Here is a 24,938-nt window from a genome sequence, read left to right on the forward strand (position 1 = left end):
AGATGTCGTCTTCGCCCGTCGGCTGCCCCGCCCCGATGGAGGTCGAATCTTCGGCCCCTCCTGCCTCTTTACGGGCGCATACATCGCATGTTGGTGTGCACCTTGGACTAGGTTTGCAGGCGTTTCCTAGCTCCCCTCGGACCGAATGGCCGGGTGCGGGTGGCACAGCCTCGCCTGTTGTTCGGCTCCCCACCTCGTCGCATACGTCAACATGGGGTCCTCCCCACGGCGGGCGGAAGCCTTGTAACACAACCGTACGCCGATTTGCGGGGGAGGAGTGTGGTGTCACCGCCAGACACCACACTTGCTAGGTGGTAGCCTTTAAATCGGCCGCGGTCCATTAGTATACGTCGGACCCGCGTGTCACCACTGTCAGTGATTGCAGACCGAGCGCCGCCACACGGCAGGTCTAGAGAGACTTACTAGCACTCGCCCCAGTTGTACAGCCGACTTTGCTAGGAAAGGTTCGCTGACAAATACGCTCTCATTTGCCGAGACGATAGTTAGCATAGCCTTCAGCTACGTCATTTGCTACGACCTAGCAAGGTGCCATTACCAGTTTATATTGAGATTGTTATTAACGTATCAACAAGAGCGATGTACACCAATTATGGATTAAAGTTAAGTATTCCAAGATCTTCGTACTTTATTTGCAATTCTCAAGACATTGTCCTGTTCCAGACCTCACGCCAGTCTGCGTGAGCTTAAACACGTGCCTTTCGGCTACCGGTCATAGTGGATTGGCTGTCTGGCCAGTTCACTACACTATGCACCCAAATTGCGTGAAAATGTAATCACATGTCAGTTCTAGTGTAACATATTTGTCCAATGAATACCCGTTTATCATCTGCATTTCTGCTTGGTGTAGCAATTTTAATAGCCAGTAGTGTAATAAAAGAGGAAATATGAGAGACAAAAATAGTGGTCTTGATTATTGAGTTGTGGGTAGCCATTTTGTTGAGGTATTTTATCATAACCTCCATTTTCTTGCTGGGATGTCCAAGCTTTGGGTAAAAATATATACCACAGGAAGGAAATGTGGCCTTGCCAGGGTGGAATGAGTCCATCAGAAATGTGCTCTAGCTATTAGTCAGATGCGTTATCCATTCCGTTGCATTAAGAAGTAAGGATGAGAATAAATTATAGCTTAGCTGATAGGCGCTAGGGCTCATATTTCAAGCATAGTAGCAGTGGGTATGATAAATCATGAAAATATTTGTGATGTACGAATAATAGTTGCACTCGCTTGGCAGGCCACTCATCTAGTAGGCCTGATTACTAAATGCCACGGAATGGGGTAGGAACCTCCCAAAACTATCTTGACGACGGGGTCGTCTCAGGTCGTACACCAGAGGAACACATTGCTGTTGTCTCGAAAATTGCGACCTTTTTCAAACTGCACTACAGTACTTAGGTGATATGATAAACAGTCAGGGTTTGCACCCCCTCCAATCTCATTTGCTTGCAATCCATGACCTGCCTGTTCCTCGCAGCCAGTACTAGGCAGGATGACGTACTACGTTCGGTACCGAATGCCGCTCAGATGGCGGCTCCATTGTACCGCTTGCGTCGAAAAAAATTACCTTTTGTGTGGACTAAAGACTGTCAAGACGCATTTCAGAAACTCAAAAATTCTATGCTCAGTGACAGATGTTTAGTGCATTTTCACCCTGTCAAGCGAATAGTTTTGCAAGTTCTACGGAATCGGCGCCGTCTTTCGCACACAATTTGTGCACAGGACAGACCTATTGCTTTTGCCTCAAAGTTGCTCTCTCAAACTCAGTGTAATTATTCTTAAATTGAAAAAGAAGCTCACGCTATTGTGTATAGTGTGACCAAATTCCATCACTGTATGGACGCAAGTTCTGTTTAGTGACAGATCACAAGCCTTTGCAGTCCTTGTTTCATCCATCAAAGCTGGTTCCTATGCGCACTGCTCAAAAATTCCAACTATGGGCTTTGTTGCTTTCACAGTATCAGTATGAAACTGTGTACAGACCTACAGCAAAGCACGGCCATGTAGACACCCTATCTCGCCTTCCGATTGGGCCAGACTCTGATTTTGATGCATCTGCCGCATCTTGTTGCCAAATCGATGCGCAGGACTCTGACTTTCTGGAATCTTTTCCGTTGCACTACAGAAAAATTGCACACGCGACGGAAGAAAACCCAGTTCTCAATATTTTGTTGCATAATATTCGCACATCTTGGCTCGCTCATTGAACAGAATCCAGAACTCAGTTGTGTACCCATATTTTGCACATCGGCATAGCCTTTCAGTCCAACACGGTGTGAGTCCAGTTCAACGTGACAGTGGACAATCGCGTGTGTTTATTCCCAAAGTGTAGCAAAAAGATGTGTGGGATTGCTCCACCAAAGACATTGAGGTATTTTTTGCACTAATCAGTTAGCGTGACGGCACTGTACTCGGCTGGGCATTGACGCCTATATCGAACAGATGACTTCACAGTGTCGCGCATTCGCGAAAAAACAATCAGTTCCGCTACAGACATTCTCAGTCTGGCCTAAGAGCCAATCGCCACGGCAACGAGTGCACATCGACTTTGCAGGACATTGTGCTCTGAGCACCTAGATGGTAAGCACGGGTTTGGGTTGTGCTGGATGGTGGCAGAATGACCTAATGTGCCGTCTGTCTTCTTCTTTATCACGATGTCGGCGAAAGGAACACATCCGTTTTCTTCCACCTGCATGTGGAATTTAATATTTTCATGTATGCCGTCGAGATGGACAGAACCGTACAGGACACGAACCTAACACTACACCTAAAGATCACAGCAGGAAACTCATTGAAACGTTGTCGCAGAACGACGCCTTGACTCGGCTGACAGCCCGAGAATACTTCATCATCAAGATTCGCCAAGGAAGTCTAAATTCGCACATAAAAAAGATATTGCAGTGCATGTGCTGAACGATGCAATTTTCCTTGGGACATACTAAAAGGAACCTGAAGCGTCCGTTCCACGATCCCCCCGAGACTTGCGTTGTTGTCGTTTATTATGTCACGCAGGCTGTACATTCTGGATCATAGAATCCACTGATGGATATAGGTTGACTCTTACATAGAAGATAACAGCAACCAGCCATTTTTTACAATGTTAATTATTTATTTAAACTGCTCCATTGGTAGAACTGTATCTGGTATGGTTGTGTTTTGGCCTAAGTGCTTGCACACGGTGTAAGAGATACAGATAACATAACTGCTCATGCAAAACTGACCATACAAGTGTGTGATCTGCGACCAGCAGCTCCAGTTCTTGGTTCAGTTGTTTGAGATTCAGCTTCTACTCGTCGACACCCCCACTTCTCTTTATCGAGAGTGCAAAATGTGCGAGTTCTACTTCGCTCCTGGTGTGTGTTGCAAATGATTTCATGTATACGAATCACCAGACCAATTGGCTAGATGTTCTTTCAGCTGGACGTCGTTAGTCTCACATGACACGTGGTTGTCGATTGACGCCGTTGGCTACGCCATTAGCAGAATACTGTGCATGCTGTTTCCCAGGTGGAATAATAGGACTCTGTTTCACAGTTTACGCTGTTCACGGTCAGGGATTACTAATTTTTTTCTGTTATCAACTCACAGTAAAAACGTTCAGTACCGAATTGCTGATGCAGAAGAGAGTTGTGTGAGTTGAGTCTGACAACAACATCACAGACACAAGACTAAATACAGAGACAAACACAATCAGTAAGAAATGGACAGCCGGCCAGTGTGGCCGAGCGGTTCTAGGCCCTTCAGTCTGGAACCGCGTGACCGCTACGGTCGCAGGTTCGAATCCTGCTTCGGGCATGGATGTGTGTGATGCTGAAGAGAGTTGTGTGAGTTGAGTCTGACAACAACATCATAAACAGAAGACTAAATACAGAGACAAACACGATCAGTAAGAAATGGACAGCCGGCCAGTGTGGCCGAGAGGTTCTAGGCCCTTCAGTCTGGAGCCGCGCGACCGCTACGGTCGCAGGTTCGAATCCTGCCTCGGGCATGGATGTGTGTGATGTCCATAGGTTAGTTAGGTTTAAGTAGTTCTAAGTTCTAGGCGACTGACGACCTCAGATGTTAAGTCTCATAGTGCTCAGAGCCATTTGAACCAAGAAATGGACAATGAATGTCACCAGGAAGTAGCCTACACCAATGAGCACTGACATTTCTATACACAAGTAAAATGCTCAGTTCTCAACAGGTTCTTGTTTCCCGACATATGTTTATTGGACTTTCTGTAGAGTACTATCTCTTGTAAGAACGTGAGACTCTTCTATTAAACAGCCTGCGCATATTATTAGAAAAGCAGTTATTCTGGTAGAAGCCATACTCTTGCTCTTACACCACGCAGATGCAGCTTTTAACTGGTACTTCATACTATAAATAACCAATGACGGACGGAGCAAGGAGGACATCTAAAGCAGACTCGCTATGGCAAGAGAAGTCTATTAATATCAAATACCGGCCTTAATTTGAGGAAGAAATTTCTGAGGATGTATGTCTGTAGTACAGCATTGTATGGTATCGAAACATGGACTGTGGGAAAACCGGAACAGAAGAGAATCGAAGCATTTGAGATGTGGTGCTATAGACGTATGTTGAAAATTAGGTGGACTGATAAGGTAAGGAATGAGGAGGTTCTACGCAGAATCGGAGAGGAAAGGAATATGTGGAAAACACTGATAAGGAGAAGGGACAGGATGATAGGACATCTGCTAAGACATGAGGGAATGACTTCCATGGTATTAGAGGGAGCTGTAGAGGGCAAAAACTGTAGAGGAAGACAGCGATTGGAATACGTCAACCAAATAATTGAGGACGTAGGTTGCAAGTGCTACTCTGAGATAAAGAGGTTAGCACAGGAAAGGAATTCGTGACGGGCCGCATCAAACCAGTCAGTAGACTGATAACCAAAAAAAAAAAAAACTTCATACTAAACATTTACGTAACTTTACTAGGTCACAGACCATCATCAGCTGCCTATGTAACAGAAAAGGCAAGAACCTGTTTAATATTAACATTAGTGTTAAGGATAATATGCATCCCAGGATCAAAATATTCTGATAAATCACAGGAATAGATCACAAGGTACTCTTTGTTTTCCAACATCTAGGGATTTACGGTTTCCTGCCTAGCATCTACTTGCAACGTTCATAATTTTTTTATCTGAATATAAAAATCAATTCTGTATGCTAGACAGCGACATGTAGTCTGTGTGGAAAGTATTTTTGATTCTAGTATTGTGGTTGTGGATTTCACAAATCATCCTAGATTCACTCTCATTATTAACAACAAATTCCATTAGGCAGTAGATATATTGAGATGTTAGTGAAAGAATTCGAGGATCCCCGAATAAGCTTGTGCAAAATATTCCGTTATCAGCTTTATGTAATATTTTTACTGCTCGCTTCTCTTTAAAGAATATTTATTTGTACTTTACTTAAGCCATAGATCAATGTTGACTGAAGTATTGGGGCAAGGGGGACACGAGGTCACTCTGCATTGTCGCCAGATGTATCCAAGATGACTGCCATGACGTAATCCAAGATGGCGGATTTTGGCGGGAGGTTTGGATTATGGCGGGAAAGTGCCACTCCCCCCTCCCCCAGAAAAATGACGGTAAGTTCAAATTCCAGCTGGATAATGCATCACACCATGGTTATCTCTACTAAGCAAAGAAAATTGTGGGAAAACAGGCGACTTGGGCTACCCCCACTAACCTAAGTCACCCGACCGCCACTTCCTCCTATGAACTGGCGCCAAGTTTGAATTTTGGTGGTAAACAAAACTCACTTGAGATTTCGCTGCTAATCTAAGAAAATGGCGCTAAGAAAAGGACACTTGTACTAACCTCAGTCGTCAGACCGCCACCTTCTCCTAAGGATTCGTAGGAAAAGGACTTGGAGATAAGTCTTTATTTAAACAATTTCATGCACATTTGATCGCCACGAGGTGCAGAACCCAATTGACTTAGTACACATCGCCACCACCAGAGAGCGCTCTCATCTGTGACGTAATCCAAGATGGCGGCATCCACTGTGCTCACCACAAGCTCTGGACTCCAACTGACTTGGTACATATCGCCACAGCCAGAGGGCATTACCGTGATGTCAGGTGATGACGCAAGTACAGTTATCCATGATGGCGGCAAACATTTTGTTCGCCATGTGGTCTAGTACATATTGCCACCACCAGAGGGCGCTACGATGATGTCATCTGATGTCGAAATTATCGTTATCCAAGATGGTGGCAAACAGTGTATTCACCAAATGGTCTGGACCTAGTACCCAGCACTGGCACTTGACGGTACTGTCATGACGTCAGCTGATGACGTTCTGTGGTGGGGGAAATGGCGGGAACCAATAGGAAACCTTAATCCAGTCATGTGTTCGACTTCAGCCAGTAGGTTGGAAATATCTGGCGACGTCATTGTAGGCGATATATGTGAGGCTCAACAGCTTTGGGGCCTCAGCCTTGTTCAGTGAGTCAGCAGAAGAACAATGAAGTGTCAACAGCAGTCACACTCCAGCACAGTCATGCAGAACTGGATTAAACGCAAAAGTAAGTATCCCATATCACATTATTCTCTCTGGTTAGCCTTAATACTATAATTATTCAAACTTTTCATGTCTTGGTCCATATCTAATGCTTCCTCGTCTTTGTTCAACAGGGTCAAGTGCCAACATGCCTAGTTCTGCTGACACGTCAGGCCTGTACCAACCTCGCCTGCCATCTCGTCGAGACCTACAGCAAAAGCCTCCAGTGCCTCTGAACCAGTAATGGCCACGTGGGATCCGGTAGCACACATAGCCCACTTGTTGGATCAGGATAAGGAGTTGCTGCTGTCCGTCCCACTCATCGCTTTATGTGATGAGGACACGTGATCTGCTTCCAGCACATCGAATGCTGTCGCTGGCGGTGTTAAACAACAAGATGGAGGTCAGTACTGGTCGCCCACATATGACATCCCAGCAAAACATACCTGTGATAGCGCACCCACAGAGTGCGGATACTGTGGATAAGAAGAAGGCGTTGACTGCACCTTTGCTTTTCACCTCCACATACAATTTAACTCCCAGTGGATCAAAACATGTGAACATTGCTGTAGAAGCACATCATGTCTGGGGGTTACATGCTATGATGGAGATTGAAAATGTATACAGATGTGTTAAAGTGCCAATTTCCGATTTGGACTGGGATGAAATATGTCATGCAGAGCGATACATCAATCAGCAGATGACTACAGAGTATTATCCAACTCGTTCTCCCCCAGACATTCGCCTTACTGGTGCGACACTTTCTATTAAAACAGTGTATGATGACTGTACATTATGTGTGAAATCGGTTGACAACGGTGTTTATCAAAGACATCCCTCAGTTATGAAGTTATATGGTCTGGACTCTGCCATACGTCTTGCACTAGACACACTGAATTGTTGGTTGCCTAACATAGACTCTGCATACAATGATGTTGTAAACTCCCTACGTGTGCATAGTATACATGTTGACGATCTTAAGCGACACCTTTGTTTGCACATGAGCCCTAAACCTAAAGACAAACATATCAAATGCGTGTGTGAAAAACCTGAGTACTGTGAGACATCTATTGGCTTGAGTGAAATACGTGCTGAATTTATTGCTTACCAAAATGCTTTATTTGGTAAATACTGTGCAGGTGTGAAGAAGAAGAAGAAGATACATACAGATTCTAATGATAGTCCTGAAATACTACACCCCATGTATGATTTTTAAATAAATAATTTATGTGTAATCTCAAACAGTGTTTCTGTTTTATTTCATGCCTCTCTCTCATTATAATGAAAATATTACAATTAGTTTTTTCCTTCAATGCTATACGAGTTACTGAAATGATCATCTTACTCTTCATGGGTAAAATATGTAGCTGTTTTCCCTGTGTAGTCGATATAGCTCAGTTGGTTAAGTGATGGAACTATAGTGGCTACACATACTATTATTATCCTTTCAAGTGTATTTTTCTATATATAGGTCAACTACCTGTCTGTAACTGGCGCATTTAGTATCATGGCGGGCTGGGTGAAGCACCCTCGCCACAAGGACTTTGTTGTCGGTGACTGGTCCTGTGAAGATGAAAATGAAGACCTGAAGAAGAAGAACCAGAAGAGCGGAATTCTCATTCCTGGTAATATACGTGCAATTATTGTAGGCCCACACATGCATATGGGGTCCGATTTGAACATGTTGGTGTATTCTCAAAAACGCTGTTTCAACCAAAGTATCAGCTATTGCAAGAGATATTGCGCAGTGTAGATGGTGTTACATACATAACATTCAGTGAAAGCGGTGATATCCCTCAACCTGAAAAAGCAAAGCGAAATACAGTCTTCATATTTGACGATGTTGCCGTGGAAAGCAAGACCAAATTCGAGAATATTTCTGTTTCGGTCAAACATATTCCAGAATCCCCAAACAGCTGGTTAGGGATAATGCAAACTTCATAATAGCATTCAAACAAGACAACCTGAATTTAAAATACATTTACCAGGCACATGTTGGAACGGACATGTCGTTCAATGACTTTGCAAAGATATGTGCAGATTGCTGGAATCATTCACAGTATGGATTTCTCGTTATTGATAAAACAAGAAAACTGAGCGATGGTAGGTACAGGCGAAGCTTTCAAGAGTTTTTGCATATATAGCACGGTAAGAGAGGTTAGTACATCAGTCCACGCTACACCATGGGCAAATTCGCTCGTATGTCTACCTCTCAATCCCAGAGGATGGTTGTACACAGAGAGAACATTGGCCTGTACATGGATGCGAAAATTCAGGCTATGGCGCATAAAGTTGCAGGTATGCACAGGGAACTAGAGACGTATTACCAGACTCTTCTGATAATGGTGAATGCGTTAAATGAGCTAGTTAATCAAGTCAGTAAGAAAGTAGCTGACTTGACTGAAAAGGTCGAGGCAATTGAAGGGAAAATAGATGTAGAGTTCCTTGTTGTTGAGAAGGTGCAGCAGTACATAGTAAGAGGAAGAAGAAAAGATCGAATATATAAAGCCTCACGTTGCAGAGATGTCTGATCAGCATACACCGAGATGTCGACGAAGCAGAAAGTGATTCAAATGGTTGGTTCAAATGGCTCTGAGCACTATGGGACTCAATATCTGTGGTCATCAGTCCCCCAGAACTTAGAACTACTTAAACCTAACTAACCTAAGGACATCACACACATCCACGCCCGAGGCAGGATTCGAACCTGCGACCGTTGCAGCACCGCGGTTTCAGACTGCAGCGCCTAGAACCGCACGGCCACTTCGGCCGGCGACGTATCATCGATTAAGTATGGAGACAGTAGTTCGAGAACTGCACAAACTAGCATGAAAAACATAACCCTGTAGGCATTTTATGATTAAAGGAGTGGATGACTTGTGGCAAGCTGATCTTGTAGATATGAGGCAATATTCACATGATAATAATGGATTCAAATATATTTTAATGGTTGTTGATACATACCCCAAATTTTCCTGGGTATTACCTGTCAAAACAAAAACGGGTCGAAATGTCGCCGATGTTTTTGAGCGTTTGCTAGAGACAGGAGCGAATCGATGCCCAGACAACCTCCAAACCGATCACGGTGGGGAGTTCTACAATACGTATGCAGTGGTATGGAATTCGTCGCTACTAGACATTCACTCCCTGAAGGCGATTATCGTGGAGCCCCTGAACAGAACAATAAAAGATAGAATGTGGATTCGTTTTAACCTTTGCGGCTCATACAAATAGACAGATATCCTCCCAGAAGTAGTTGCTGAGTATAATAGAACCAAACATAGCACAATAAAAATTAGTCCAATCGATGTTCGTTATGGACTCATGGATACGGTGTACTATCGCATTAAGATGCTGGATCCACGCAAGTGATTTGGTACGTATCTCAAAATACAAGACGCATTTGAGAAATCATACCTACCGAACTGGTGAACTGAGATATTTACAGTTTCAAAGGTGCAACGAACGCATCCTAAAACGTATATATTGAAGGATAGTAAAGGTGAAGAAATTTCAGGCTGCTTCTACACCGAGGATGTGCAGACAAGCTCAGAACCGTATATTTTTCTCGCGGAGAGAGTCATAAGACGTCGGGGAAATAAAGCACTAGTCAATGGCTTGGTTTTCCTGCTACACAAAACAGCTGGATTGATGCCGACGATTTGCTACATAATGGGCGTGCATTGTCCACAACCGCCACAGTAGTGTAACATGCGTGCTAGGAGACGCGTTAGAGGAGGTGGTGGTATTCTAGACAAACTACCTGTGGAATTACACAAACCTGGGTATAACTACTGTGGACCTGGCACAAAGCTTCAGAAACGCTTGGCGTGAGGGGATAAGGGAGTTAATGTGCTCGACGAAGCGTGTATGGAACACGACATTGCATACACTACAAATAAACTTCTATCAAGTCGTCACATTTCAGATAGGATTTAGCTGATAAGGCTAAGGCGATGCGGAGAAGAAAGGATATTGGTATAGGTCAACGCATTGCAGCATTTGCAGTTGATAAACCATGCGTAGAAAAATGAAGTTGGGTTTAGGAATGATGAATTTCAAGCGAGTTATCAATGCTGCACATTGAGCACTAAACAAGAAGTGCTATTTGAAGAACTGTATCCTCACAGTGATGTATGCAACTAAAAACGCACTGAAGCAGAAACATGCGGGAAGAAGAAGAAGATGATCGGTTAAAGCACCTCGAGTTCTACGAATACCCAAGACATCCAGCGGTTTTGTTCCATTTCTCATCCCGGCCCTCTCCGCGCTCTCGGCGGTAGGTTCCCTCGCGGGTGGTGCTGCAGCTATTGCTCGAACGGTCAAAAACGCGCAAAACTCACAAGCATAGTTAGAAGCGGCGAGAAGACATAACCGCATGATGGAAGCCGCAGCCATTGGAAAAGGACTATAATTGAAACCGTACAGGAAAGGGCTTGGTCTACTCATAAATTAAAAAAAAAAAGCCCATTAGCGGTTTTTCCAGATCGACCACTCACAAATACAGGTCTTCCTAGGTTTGTTAGAGATAAATTCAAGATACCAAGATTCCGTGGTGTGTTTATGCGGGATACATTACCTAAGACAATGTGGAAGACTGGTGAATGCGGTATTGTGAATTTAGATGTTGCTGGAGGCCCGAGCACCCACTGGATGTCATATGTCACGAAAGATGCGGATAATATCTACTATTTAGACTCACTTGGTGAACTGCAGCCACCAGAAGAATTACAACAATACTTCACTCACAGAAGACATGTGCTCTACAATTATCGACGCTATCGATATCTACACTCCTGGAAATGGAAAAAAGAACACATTGACACCGGTGTGTCAGACCCACCATACTTGCTCCGGACACTGCGAGAGGGCTGTACAAGCAATGATCACACGCACGGCACAGCGGACACACCAGGAACCGCGGTGTTGGCCGTCGAATGGCGCTAGCTGCGCAGCATTTGTGCACCGCCGCCGTCAGTGTCAGCCAGTTTGTCGTGGCATACGGAGCTCCATCGCAGTCTTTAACACTGGTAGCATGCCGCGACAGCGTGGACGTGAACTGTATGTGCAGTTGACGGACTTTGAGCGAGGGCGTATAGTGGGCATGCGGGAGGCCGGGTGGACGTACCGCCGAATTGCTCAACACGTGGGGCGTGAGGTCTCCACAGTACATCGATGTTGTCGCCAGTGGTCGGCGGAAGGTGCACGTGCCCGTCGACCTGGGACCGGACCGCAGCGACGCACGGATGCACGCCAAGACCGTAGGATCCTACGTAGTGCCGTAGGGGACCGCACCGCCACTTCCCAGCAAATTAGGGACACTGTTGCTCCTGAGGTATCGGCGAGGACCATTCGCAACCGTCTCCATGAAGCTGGGCTACGGTCCCGCACACCGTTAGGCCGTCTTCCGCTCACGCCCCAACATCGTGCAGCCCGCCTCCAGTGGTGTCGCGACAGGCGTGAATGGAGGGACGAATGGAGACGTGTCGTCTTCAGCGATGAGAGTCGCTTCTGCCTTGGTGCCAATGATGGTCGTATGCGTGTTTGGCGCCGTGCAGGTGAGCGCCACAATCAGGACTGCATACGACCGAGGCACACAGGGCCAACACCCGGCATCATGGTGTGGGGAGCGATCTCCTACACTGGCCGTACACCACTGGTGATCGTCGAGGGGACACTGAATAGTGCACGGTACATCCAAACCGTCATCGAACCCATCGTTCTACCATTCCTAGACCGGCAAGGAAACCTGCTGTTCCAAGAGGACAATGCACGTCCGCATGTATCCCGTGCCACCCAACGTGCTCTAGATGGTGTAAGTGAACTACCCTGGCCAGCAAGATCTCCGGATCTGTCCCCCATTGAGCATGTTTGGGACTGGATGAAGCGTCGTCTCACGCGGTCTGCACGTCCAGCACGAACGCTGGTCCAACTGAGGCGCCAGGTGGAAATGGCATGGCAAGCTGTTCCACAGGACTACATCCAGCATCTCTACGATCGTCTCCATGGGAGAATAGCAGCCTGCATTGCTGCGAAAGGTGGATATACACTGTACTAGTGCCGACATTGTGCATGCTCTGTTGCCTGTGTCTATGTGCCTGTGGTTCTGTCAATGTGATCATGTGATGTATCTGACCCCAGGAATGTGTCAATAAAGTTTCCCCTTCCTGGGACAATGAATTCACGGTGTTCTTATTTCAATTTCCAGGAGTGTATGTATCATGTTTCTCTTGACGTTTACAAAGAAGGAGCACGCCATATAAGGAAGAGGTTTAAACATTCATTAATCAGTTGAGGTTCAGATGCAATGTCGTGCACTTTGACGTTAAAAGAACGATCATCTGTATTGCGTGCAAATTACTTCCCGGTAATTGATTTGAGCGTTGTTGAATGGAGTATTGCATTGATTGGAGTGGAGACGTACAACAGCATCCCAAATATCACTGAGACTAACAATAAACAGCATCTGGATATTAATGGTGAAAAAGATATTGTGGTAGTATAACCGGTGCATATGATATTGACGATTTAAACGAAGTCTTAAAACAGTCTGTATAAAGTATTCAACTATGTGCCGACATCAATACAGTTAAATCTGAAATAAGGATTGTAAATGCAACGATTGATTTTAACCAGAAAGGTTCAATAGAGCACATGCTGGGTTTCACAAAACGGCAGGTTTTGAAGAAGGATCCAAGTAAATTTTACAAATCTGAGTCACACTATTTACGGATTCTCCCCCTCAGTGGCAACGGAGTATAAGATTGTTGAGACTCCTGCCATTGCAATATACCTTCCAGTGACAGCTCAGACATTGGACTATTTGGAACTGCGTGTTGTGGACCAGAATAATCAACTTGTTGACTTTCGTCGTGAGGAAATCAGTGTACGATTACATCTAAGACAGGATGGCCATACGGTATAAATCAAGTGTACGCAACCCACAGCGTGCCACTTTGCTATTGAACGACAAAGTGATAACACCGGCGAACAACAACTTTCTTAAATCAGTTGGCCCGGAGCCGTGTAATGACATCATCACTCAATATAACCAGTCCAGTAGACTACGATGAGAGAATTATACGTTAGGAATATTTCTCTCATAAACCTTATGCTTCAACAGCGTTTAATAAGAAAGATGAAATCAGGATTGTCATCCAGCACCAAGACGCACTCACGCTTCCATGCAGGAGTTTCATATATCTAGAGAGGTCATTGAAGAAAACTGACAGCAGCGATACAGTGGGATCCAAGCTGACACGTAACGCTTTAGCATTCCTGTTAAAAGAAATACGCTATGAACTCAATGGATCTGAGACTGACCATACACGCACTGTCAGCATAACATCAAAGCTTCAAACATATGTCTCAGCATCACCATCAGATTTGCATGGTTTATAAAATGCAAGATGGTTCATAGACGATCCAGAGGATAGAACAGTTGAAGAGTACGAGCGATTTACTGCATGCATACCTCTAAAAATGGTTATGGGATACTTTGAGGAAATAAGAGAGATTATTATGAACGCTAAACAAGAACTCAATCTGGTGCGGAGTGCGACGGACAAAAACTCATACATTCAAGGAGCTCAAGAGGAGTATATGATCACAATCAGCAAGATAATATGGAAAATGCCTCACATCAGTGTATCCGACAAGGAGCGTTTGAAGCTTTTAAGAGTCCTGAATTTAGGTACATTTCTGTCACTGACATTTCGCTCATGGGAGATTTTCGAGTACCCCGCGTTACCGACGTCGAGCAAACAAACATGGGCTATTAAAACATCCAGCCATCTAAAGACACCCAGATTCATCATACTTGCGTTTCAAACTGACGGAAGAGGTAATATAGCAAATGATTCAACCAAGTTCGGTGTTGTTGTTGTGGTCTTCAGTCCAGAGACTGGTTTGATGCAGCTCTCCATGCACTGTGTTCGATAACTGCAGGTTAACTAATGCAAAAGTCTACCTCAATTCAGAATTCTACCCATATGACAATCTACATCTGCAGTGGAATCAAAATGTATACAGTCTAGCTACGACATGTATGCAAGGTTTCGCCCTTCTGACTATGAAATTGCTGAAGGAGAGGGAGGGGGGTATCTACCCAGTCTGCGTAAGTTCAAAGATCTTTCACCGATCATCGTAATAGACTGCTCGAAACAGAATGAGATAATTAAGTCTGGACCTGTAGATGTGCGAATTGAATTTGAATCATCGACAAATTTCCCAGAACACACTGATGCGTATGCTTTAGTTCTACATGACTGCAAAGATCACCTACTGTCCACTCACATGTGTTGTGCAGCGAGCTGTACAAATGAATAGGTACTGCTCTGTACCTAGAGCATTTCACGATAACATGTCACAGAGTCAACATCATCGTGGACGCTAAAGGTTTCAATGACGGTGAGCGTAGACAGTTTGTATTTAAAGATTTCGCGTTTGTTGCGTACCCAGAGGATTCTGGAATAATAGAGACACTCGCTGCAAACATTGCATCACCAAGGCCTTTCAAGCAATTGAGGTGCGCTAAGACAAGGAAGAGTGCAAAGTGGTTAACACATTTCTACCATGGAATTCACTGGGATGATCCTGGCATACCCTATAAAGATATGGTGACTGCGCTTAAATTATTCGATCCCATGGATACCATTGTCTACGTGAAGGGAAGGGACAAGATCTCATGGATGCGCCGAATATTTAAATTGACTTCTATTCAAGTCCTGGAGTTCTACGGCTGTCCATCTATCCATCGACTCAAGAACATTTATCAAAAAAGTGCTGTTGTATCTGCTTATGAGAATGTAAAATTACTTTCAAGTTGGATGAGAAATAAATAATTTTTTTGTTCCCTAACAATCCTTGTATACTTTTTTTTTCTTTCTGACACCTACGTCTATAGCAAGGACTTTTATCAGTGACAATATACCTGACTCGATCTATAAATGCATTCCACTTGAGCTGTCTGACCCACTTACCACAGCCTTTGCGCGCTTTCACCTGGGGGAGTAGTGCTACCTATGCTATTATTAGGTGCGCTTTCACATTACTTGCCTCTAGCCTGCACGGAAGTCTCTAAAAATATGTGCTCAAAGCGATACGTCATGTAGCCGCACTTGCAATGCGGATGTAACCGCCCATTGTACAGAAATACATTTATAATAAATTCACAACTCTCATTGAAATAGTGTTTAAAGCAACAGACCTTATAGACTTGTGTGGTGCAATCGGGATGTAACCGCCCATTGTACGGAAATACATTAACGATTTTAACGAAAAGAATGATGATTGAGGTTTGAAATAATAACATTCTACATTTTTACAATGAAATAAGTGAATTTATTATTAAACTCATGTTTAACACTGTTTGCGAAATATAAGTTTACAGATACGTGATTCAGATTTACATTATATCAGTTTACAGATACGTGATTCAGATTTAGAATTTTTTTTATTTTTTGAGAAATATCAACATTCTGCTGTTTACAGATACGTAATTCAGATGTACATTATATCAGTTTACAGATACATGATTGAGATTTACATTATATCAGTTTACAACTCATGCAAAGGTACTACTACAAACTAATTACGCTATCTTACAGGTTAAATATTATCACTAGTGAAGTTCCACCCAAAACAGAAAAGACTTTTAGGTAAATGTGAACGTATTTCTTTGAAGTGGGTGGCTCTAAACATTTTCCACTACCACAAGCACGTGAACATATGAATATAAACAATTTAACTGGATAGAACTCACATACTTAAAACTAGTTCTGACTGGATGGCTAGCGGCAGCTGAAACTTACAAACTAAAACTAATCTATAACCACTCACACACACACACACACACCCCCACACATACATATGAAGTGCAAAAACTTGTTCTTTTTCCCTTTTCTCAGCATATTAATTACTAATAAGAACTAAATATATTTAAATAGACTTTTTTCCCTTGACAGTTTTTTCAGTTTTTAATTTTTTTTCGTTTTTATGATTTTTCCTTGGAAAATTATTTTGTACTAATGACAATATATATATTTACACAGGCATACACTTATTTCCTACACACAGGCTCCCACACTCATTCACACACTCAGACATACACGGAAGCACGCAGACTGATACACACACCACAACACACTCATCCACTATGATAAAAGAGGTATACTATTCGATGCATAAACCCCTCATCATCCCATTCACATGCTCATTCTCTCTCTATCTATCAACCAGAGATCCCCACCCCTACTTTCGCTTCAAGTAAATAGTGTGAGTATTGGAGGTTTTCCACCCCACCCTCACAAATGACTCTTTTATCGTCATGAGGAGGCAATCCGTCTTTAGATTGCAGCACAGTGCACTCCTTGTGACCTCGTCATCGACTGCTAGTTTGCCGAACGTTGTGTGGAGGAGCGCCTTGAATGCTGCCACCATACAGGCACTGCAAATAGTGTTCATCCATAAGAGCTTGAGATAACGCACATCTAACACCCTTTGCCCGCCTCTGGTTGCCCCTGTCTATTGTACGATATGCATACATTTTGGACCTCAATCCCACAAACTCTACAATCGGTAAACCATTCTCCTCGTCTTTCATGAGACCGATAACCTTCTTGTTCTTAGGAGCAATATCGTAAGGATTATCGGCCTCATAAGAAGACGTGTCGAATTCTTTACTGTTGCACCTAATAACTGCATATACATCACAGTTCTTGATCCAGCAGATAAAGCTGTCTGTATCCATATAAAGCAACTTTGGTTCTACGAAATGAGGTTTCGCATACTCGTAGTGGAAGCGGTACATGTAGAATTCGGAGATATCCAGTATGCACATCCCCAAATAAAAAGGCTTCATAAACTTTACTGCAGTCTTCGACATCTCCAAAGCAACAAAGTTATCACTGAAGATGGTGGCACACTTAAAATTTGGCCTGACGATACACTTTCTCACGACATAACGCCCTTCCCATACTGTTCTAATCAAAATATCGCGTTCATTTCTTACATTCTGCATAGTTTTCCCGAAAATGGAATTGTTCATTAATTCATAAAAATCTTTTTCGTTATCATTACTCGCGATCGCTCTCTTTTCGGTACTTAGCTCAATATACTCCTTCAACCAGGCAGATTACTTGAAGGAGATTGCCCGGGTGATTCTAACTAGCTTCATCCCTAAGCTGAGGCACTGCTGGAGCTTATGATAACGAATAATATACCTCTGCTTATCTCCAACAGTAGCCAACAGCATAGGGATGGTGCTTCCTCGTGGAATTTGTTGCTCTGGACATAACGGGAAATCGCTTGTCTCTCCATGCAAATTATTAGGATATGTGATATCTGCCTCAAGCACATACCCTACATCAGAATCGACCGCAATACCCATTATTTTTCCACCCAATCCCTTCAATACGTTTTCGGGCACCCATCGAAACCCACCAACTGGCAGTGGCTGCATCATGGCGTGCCCGTATAAGTTGTTTACATTTAGGTACATAATGTAACTCGATCAAGGGATGTGTTAATCCCAACACCCATCCGCGGGTTATTTGTCTTGGCTTGCCTGTGAATGCGTTGACAGAGTCACCCACGGATCCCTCGCTCAAAAAATAGAAACATTGCAGCATCAGTCAAAAGTTCGATGCTGTGCCCTGTTTTACATGGCCATACATACACTCTGGAACTTTTCGAAAACATCTTCAAGCAAACGCAAATCTGTGTCCATGCATGGTCTCGCATATTCTCCCAAATTGGGGATGTTGAATTCCCACCAGACATTCACGGCATGCTCATAATCTGCTGCCGTTATAGCATCGCCTGTGAGAGTACTGGTAAATGCAGATATGTCGGGAAGCCTGGATTCATTGAGTTTTGCCATACTATCAACATACTCGTACGAGAAACTCCTTTCCTCATTGCAAGGTGGAACTTTTCCTCGTCGGGAAACGCAGATTGAGTGATATCCATATCATTCTGAGGTAAAGTTTCAACTAGTTTCTGGAGAGAAGACTGCATACAGTGTAAATAGTCAAGAAAGTAGAGCGTAATTTTTGGCGTCATTCGTTTGGAGAAGGAACTGTACTTCTCAACATTTTCAGGGAGGACACTAACTTGATCTTTCTTCATACCGAAATTATTCAAGTGCTCAACGAGAAAATGAGCGTCATACCCACACAAATTATGAAAAAATACGGGTATGTGCCGTAGTAACATACTTCAAATTGCATGCGTTGTGAGCTGCACCGTGGAACTTACCCGTAAAATGACAGTGGTCCGTATGAGGAGTTCCCGCTTTTCTATCTATGGCTAGCTCACCAATATGACAATTAACCGCCTTTTCATACAATTCATCATCTTCTTTTGATTTGGTCATGGGAATGTTGGTGCTGTAGAGCTTATCAACTTCCCATGAAAGTTCTTTAACCTCAATAACGAACCAAATTGCAGGATTGTCCCCTAAATAAAAGACTAGTAGCGGTTAATTTTAGAATAATATCCACATACAACTTAGAATGCTGCTGCGTAAGGTATGTGTTTTTGTCTGAAGTTTGTATGTGAGGCTAAGGGGTTCCCTTCAAAATGAGTAATAGGAGCCAGCGGACATTCAAAGTCGTCATACACTACAAAAGGACATCGCTGCTGGTGGTGAGCATTTTGAAATTTAATGAAGTTATTTTCCTCTGTGGGCATAATCACACGTACTGGGTCCTTGGAAGCATAATCTAATAGATGTATAGCTAATAACTCTTATGATGAAAAAAATTCAGACACCTTAAACATATATGCTTTTTACATCGCTTGTTACTTAACTGGAAACAAAGGAGGCAGGACATGTCTTTGACCCAGACATTGTGATAATTATCACCTTCAGAAAGGAGCAGCATGTTTACATGCAGCTCTCGCCCACCTGCAAATTTTGAGAAATGGAGGGGGTCGACTACGGTGTACTTATCTTGCTCATCTGACTTGTCGTTATTCTTCTTCTCCAGGCCATAAACGTGAACCGATATCGGTATTCTGTGCCTCAAACTTAGCTATGTCCTGGATCTTTACAGGAAACTCTATACCATGAAAGTTATCATATGTCTTCATATCATTGACTTTGTAACTGCTCTGACGATGTGGTGTTGTCTTGTAATTTCTCTCACAAGCCAGGACTAACCATGCAAAACAAGCTTGATCGTTTGTATTTTGGACATTAATCCATGCTTGCTTGTTCTTAATATCCTCAGGGAGTTAATATAACTCTATCCTCCATTTACTGGATCATAGACATGTATATGAATGTCAAGGTGTGGTATAAAGCTGAACGACTTAGCGGAACCGCATACTTCCATCTCGGAAAATCGGGCCATAATAGCACTCAAGGTGGATTCATGATACCACTCAGCAATGGATGTGCTACAAGAAATAACGCCATTATCACCACATATATAGTGCAGAGTTGTAGTCTCTGCATCACCTGGATGTTTAGGCGGGTGATTCAACTTGTAGCATAGTACTGCACTGCACTTAATGGCATTAAATCTCGGATCGTGTAGGACTTTGAGGAGCTCAATCTCCAAGACAGGGAGCCACGCCTCTAAAAACCCCTCAGGGTTGTGGTACCTCCCTCCCGGATTCTCAGTCCTCATGAAAGAGATGCACCCCTCAAAAGCCCTAGCAACTGCTGAGTATTCTAGGGGGGTCATTTTGACATTGTTCTGATGCACTTCACTATCAATAGGACGGGGGAGAGCAATACCACTAGCCACAGGATAATCACTATTACTATTACTATTACTACTACAGCTAGGTGTCCAGCCCGTCGAAGATGGTGCTGGTGATGGTGTATCATCTGTAGGGACGGGTATACGCACAGGTACATGCACCTTTCGTTGGCAGCGGGGGTGAGCTGTCTGAGGAGGCGGCGGAGGCGGCAGAGGCGGTGATGGTTGGCTGGAGCAACCGGGCTACTGCGATGGCCCCCGGGGTGTGATGTTTCCATTACTGACTGGTGGGATGGGAGACAGATGCACCTGGTGTTCTTCTTCTTCCATCGACTAAGGTGCGCATGGGCACCAGAGGGCTTGCGGTGGCGCAGGAGGAGGTGCCGCTGCTGCTGCTGCCTCTCGCGCAGCTCTGATTGGGGCTACACACGGCGCAGCATGCCGCTGTGGTGGTGTGCTGCCGATTCCCGCCCCCACAACGACCGCTCTAGGTATACAGCGTACGCCGTGTGATATACCTATAACATAAATAAGAAAAAAGTAAGTTTAATGATCTAGATTTAAAAGAGCAATACATAAAAGACTAAATAATGGTATTTATTTGCTGTAATGATAAAGTTCAAAAATATTAACATTCTCCAGTCTGGCTCCATGGCTTGAGCAACTCATCGGCACATCCACTGAGGTCTCCCACCCACTCAGGAATATTCACCTCCTCTTCTAACACGGCCATAACTTCGTGCCTTTCAGACTCTTGTCGTTGATCTGCAGCGGCTGCCATCTCATGGACCAAGTCATGGATTTCACCCGCACCTTGCATGACATCCTAGGCATCCCCCTCCCTATGCGTGGAATCATCTAGAAAGAAAAGAAAAGAATATATCTATGAAAGCTCAGCCTAGACACTTGGAAAAACCATTATATATTACAAGAAATAATTTTATCTAAGAACTACTTTTTTTTTCAAATGCGCTTACATTCGCTCTGTGCTTCAGCCCTCTCAATCTCTAGTTATTGGTCTAGTTCGGCTGATATCTTTAGGATGAATTCTATAAAGATGGAAAAGACTGAGTATAGTATCCAGTAGGGAAGAAAAAATCTCTGTAGCACGCACGCACACACACACACACACACACACACACACACACACACACATGTTGTTGTGGTCTTCAGTCCTGAGACTGGTTTGGTGCAGCTCTCCATGCTACTCTATCCTGTGCAAGCTTCTTCATCTCCCAGTACTTACTGCACTCTACATCCTTCCGAATCTGCTTAGTGTATTCATGTCTTGGTCTCCCTCTATGATTTTTACCCTCCACGCTGCCCTCCAATGCTAAATTTGTGATCCCTTGATGCCTCGGAACATGTCCCACCAACCGATCCCTTCTTCTAGTCAAGTTGTGCCACAAACTCTCTTCTCCCCAGTTCTATTCAATACCTCCTTATTAGTTGTGTGACCTACCCATCTAATCTTCAGTATTCTTCTGTAGCACCACATTTCGAAAGCTTCTATTCTCTTCTTGTTCAAACTAGTTATCGTCCATGTTTCACTTCCATACATGGCTACACTCCATACAAATACTTTCAGAAACTACTTCCTGATACTTAAATCTATACTCGATGTTATCAAATTTCTCTTCTTCAGAAACGCTTTCCTTGCCATTGCTAGTCTACATTTTATATCCTCTCTACTTCGACCATCATCAGTTATTTTGCTCCCCAAATAGCAAAACTCCTTTGCTACTTTAAGTGTCTCATTTACTAATCCAATTCCTTCAGCATCACTCGATTTAATTCGTTTACATTCCATTATCCTCGTTTTGCTTTTGTTGATGTTCATCTTATATCCTCCTTTCAAGACACTGTCCATTCCGTTCAACTGCTTTTCCAAGTCCTTTGCTGTCTCTGACAGAATTACAATGTCATCGGCGAACCTCAAAGCTTTTATTTCTTCTCCATAGATTTAAATACCTACTCCGAATTTTTCTTTTGTTTCCTTTACTGCTTGCTCAATATACAGATTGAATAACATCGGGGAGAGGCTACAACCCTATCTCACTCCCTTCCCAACCACTGCTTCCCTTTCATGCCCTTCGACTCTTATAACTGCCACCTGGTTTCTGTACAAATTGTAAATAGCCTTTCGCTCCCTGTACTTTACCCCCGCCACCTTTAGAATTTGAAAGAGAGTATTCCAGTCAACATTGTCAAAAGCTTTCTCTAAGTCTACAAATGTTAGAAATGTAGGTTTGCGTTTCCTTAATCCTTCTTCTATGATAAGTCGTAGGGTCAGTATTACCTCACGTGTTCCAATATTTCTACGGAATCCAAACTGATCTTCCCCAAGGTCGGCTTCTACCAGTTTTTCAATTCGTCTGTAAGGAATTCGCGTTAGTATTTTGCATCTGTGACAAATTAAATTGAAAGTTCGGTAATTTTCACATCTGTCAACACCTGCTTTCATTGGTATTGGAATTATTATTTCTTCTTGAAGTCTGAGGGTATTTCGCCTGTCTCATACATCTTTCTCACCAGATGGTAGAGTATCGTCAGGACTGGCTCTCCTAAGGCCGTCAGTAGTTCTAATAGAATGTTGTCCATTCCCGGGGCCTTGTTTCGACTCAGGTCTTTCAGTGCTCTGTCAAACTCTTCACGCAGTATCATATCTCCCATTTCATCTTCATCTACATCCTCTTCCATTTCCATAATATTCTCCTCAAGAACACCGCCCTTGTATAGTCCCTCTATATACTCCTTCCACCTTTCTGCTTTCCCTTCTTTGCTTAGAACTGGGTTTCCATCTGAGCTCTTGATATTCATACAAGTGGTTCTCTTTTCTCCAAAGGTCTCTTTAATTTTCCTGTAGGCGGTATCTATCTTACCCCTGGTGAGACAAGCCTCTACATCCTTACATTTGTCCCCTAGCCATCCCTGCTTAGCCATTTTGCACTTTCTGTCGATCTCATTTTTGAGACGTTTGTATTACTTTTTGCCTGTTTCATTTACTGCATTTTTATATTTTCTCCTTTCATCAATTAAATTCAATATTTCTTCTGTTATCCAAGGATTTCTACTAGCCCTCGTCTTTTTACCTACTTGATCCTCTGCTGCCTTCACTACTTCATCCCTCAAAGCTACCCATTCTTCTTCTACTGTCTTTCTTTCCCTCATTCGTGACAATTGTTCCCTTATGCTCTCCCTGAAACTCTGTACAACCTCTGGTTTATTCAGATTATCCAGGTCCCATCTCCTTAAATTCCCACCTTTTTGAAGTTTCTTCAGTTTTAATCTACAGTTCATAACCAATAGATTGTGGTCAGAGTCTACATCTGCCCCTGGAAATGTCTTACAATTTAATACCTGGTTCCCAAATCAGTGTCTTACCATTATATAATTTATCTGATACCTTCTATTATCTCCAGGAGTCTTCCATGTGTACAACCTTCTTTTATGATTCTTGAAGCAAGTGTTAGCTATGATTAAGTTATGCTCTGCGCAAAATTCTACCAGGCGGCTTCCTCTTTCATTTCTTACCCCAATCCGTATTCACCTACTATGTTTTCTTCTCTCCCTTTTACTGCTCTCGGATTCCAGTCACCCATGACTATTAAATTTTCGTCTCCTTTCATTGCCTGAATAATTTCTTTTATCTCATCATACATTTCATCAATTTCTTCATGATCTGCAGAGCTAGATGGCATATAAACTTGTACTACTGTAGTAGGCGTGGGCTTCGTGTCTATCTTGGTCACAATAATGCGTTCACTATGCAGTTTGTAGTAGCTTACCCGCACCCATATTTTTTTATTCATTATTAAACCTACTCCTGCATTACCCCCATTTGATTTTGTATTTATAACCCTGTATTCACCTGACCAAAAGTCTTGTGCCTCTTGCCACCCAACTTCACTAATTCCCACTATATCTAACTTTAACCTATAGATTTCCCTTTTTAAATTTTCTAACCCACCTGCCCGATTAAGGGATCTCACATTCCACGCTCCGATCCGTAGAACGCCAGTTTTCTTTCTCCTGACACCGAACACAGAGACATTGAACACACATAAACATAGAATCCGTTAAAGGACGCAGCAATCTGTATAGAGTGCTGTCCAAAACAGATATAACATAGAGACACTGAACACAGAGACATTGAACACACACACACACACAATCTGTTAAAGTACGCGTCATTCCGTATAGAGTGCGGTCCAAAACAGATATAACACGCATACAATCAGTTAAAGGACACAGCAGTCAGTGGACTGTGGCTATAACAGATATTTGAACAGCTAAAATGTACTTGCTAGGTAATTGATCTTCATGTACTTGGCAGCGCTTGCTGCTGCCACTGTCGCTGCTGCTTGTGGAGCCTGATCGCTTCATGATGAAATCGAAAGTACCGTAAGGTTGAGTACACTGAATCAAGTACAGAAGCAGAGTGAGGGCGAGTTGGGTTGTGGGTTGGTTTATATAGGTTCTATGACGTCGAATCACGTCACTAATGCAGTAGCCAATAGGAATGCAACATTCTAGGGGGCGGGGGTGCTACATCATGAATGAATGATCACTGCGGTCCTAGTGGGAAACCTCAAACTTCTCATTTGATAATTGAATATCCAACTGGTACATTCAGTTATGGAATATGATTAAAATTGAATTGGAATTAAAGACTTGGGTAATTCATAC

The sequence above is a fragment of the Schistocerca americana genome, chromosome X (assembly GCF_021461395.2).
Source record: "Schistocerca americana isolate TAMUIC-IGC-003095 chromosome X, iqSchAmer2.1, whole genome shotgun sequence".
In the NCBI taxonomy this organism is placed as follows: Eukaryota; Metazoa; Arthropoda; class Insecta; order Orthoptera; family Acrididae; genus Schistocerca; species Schistocerca americana.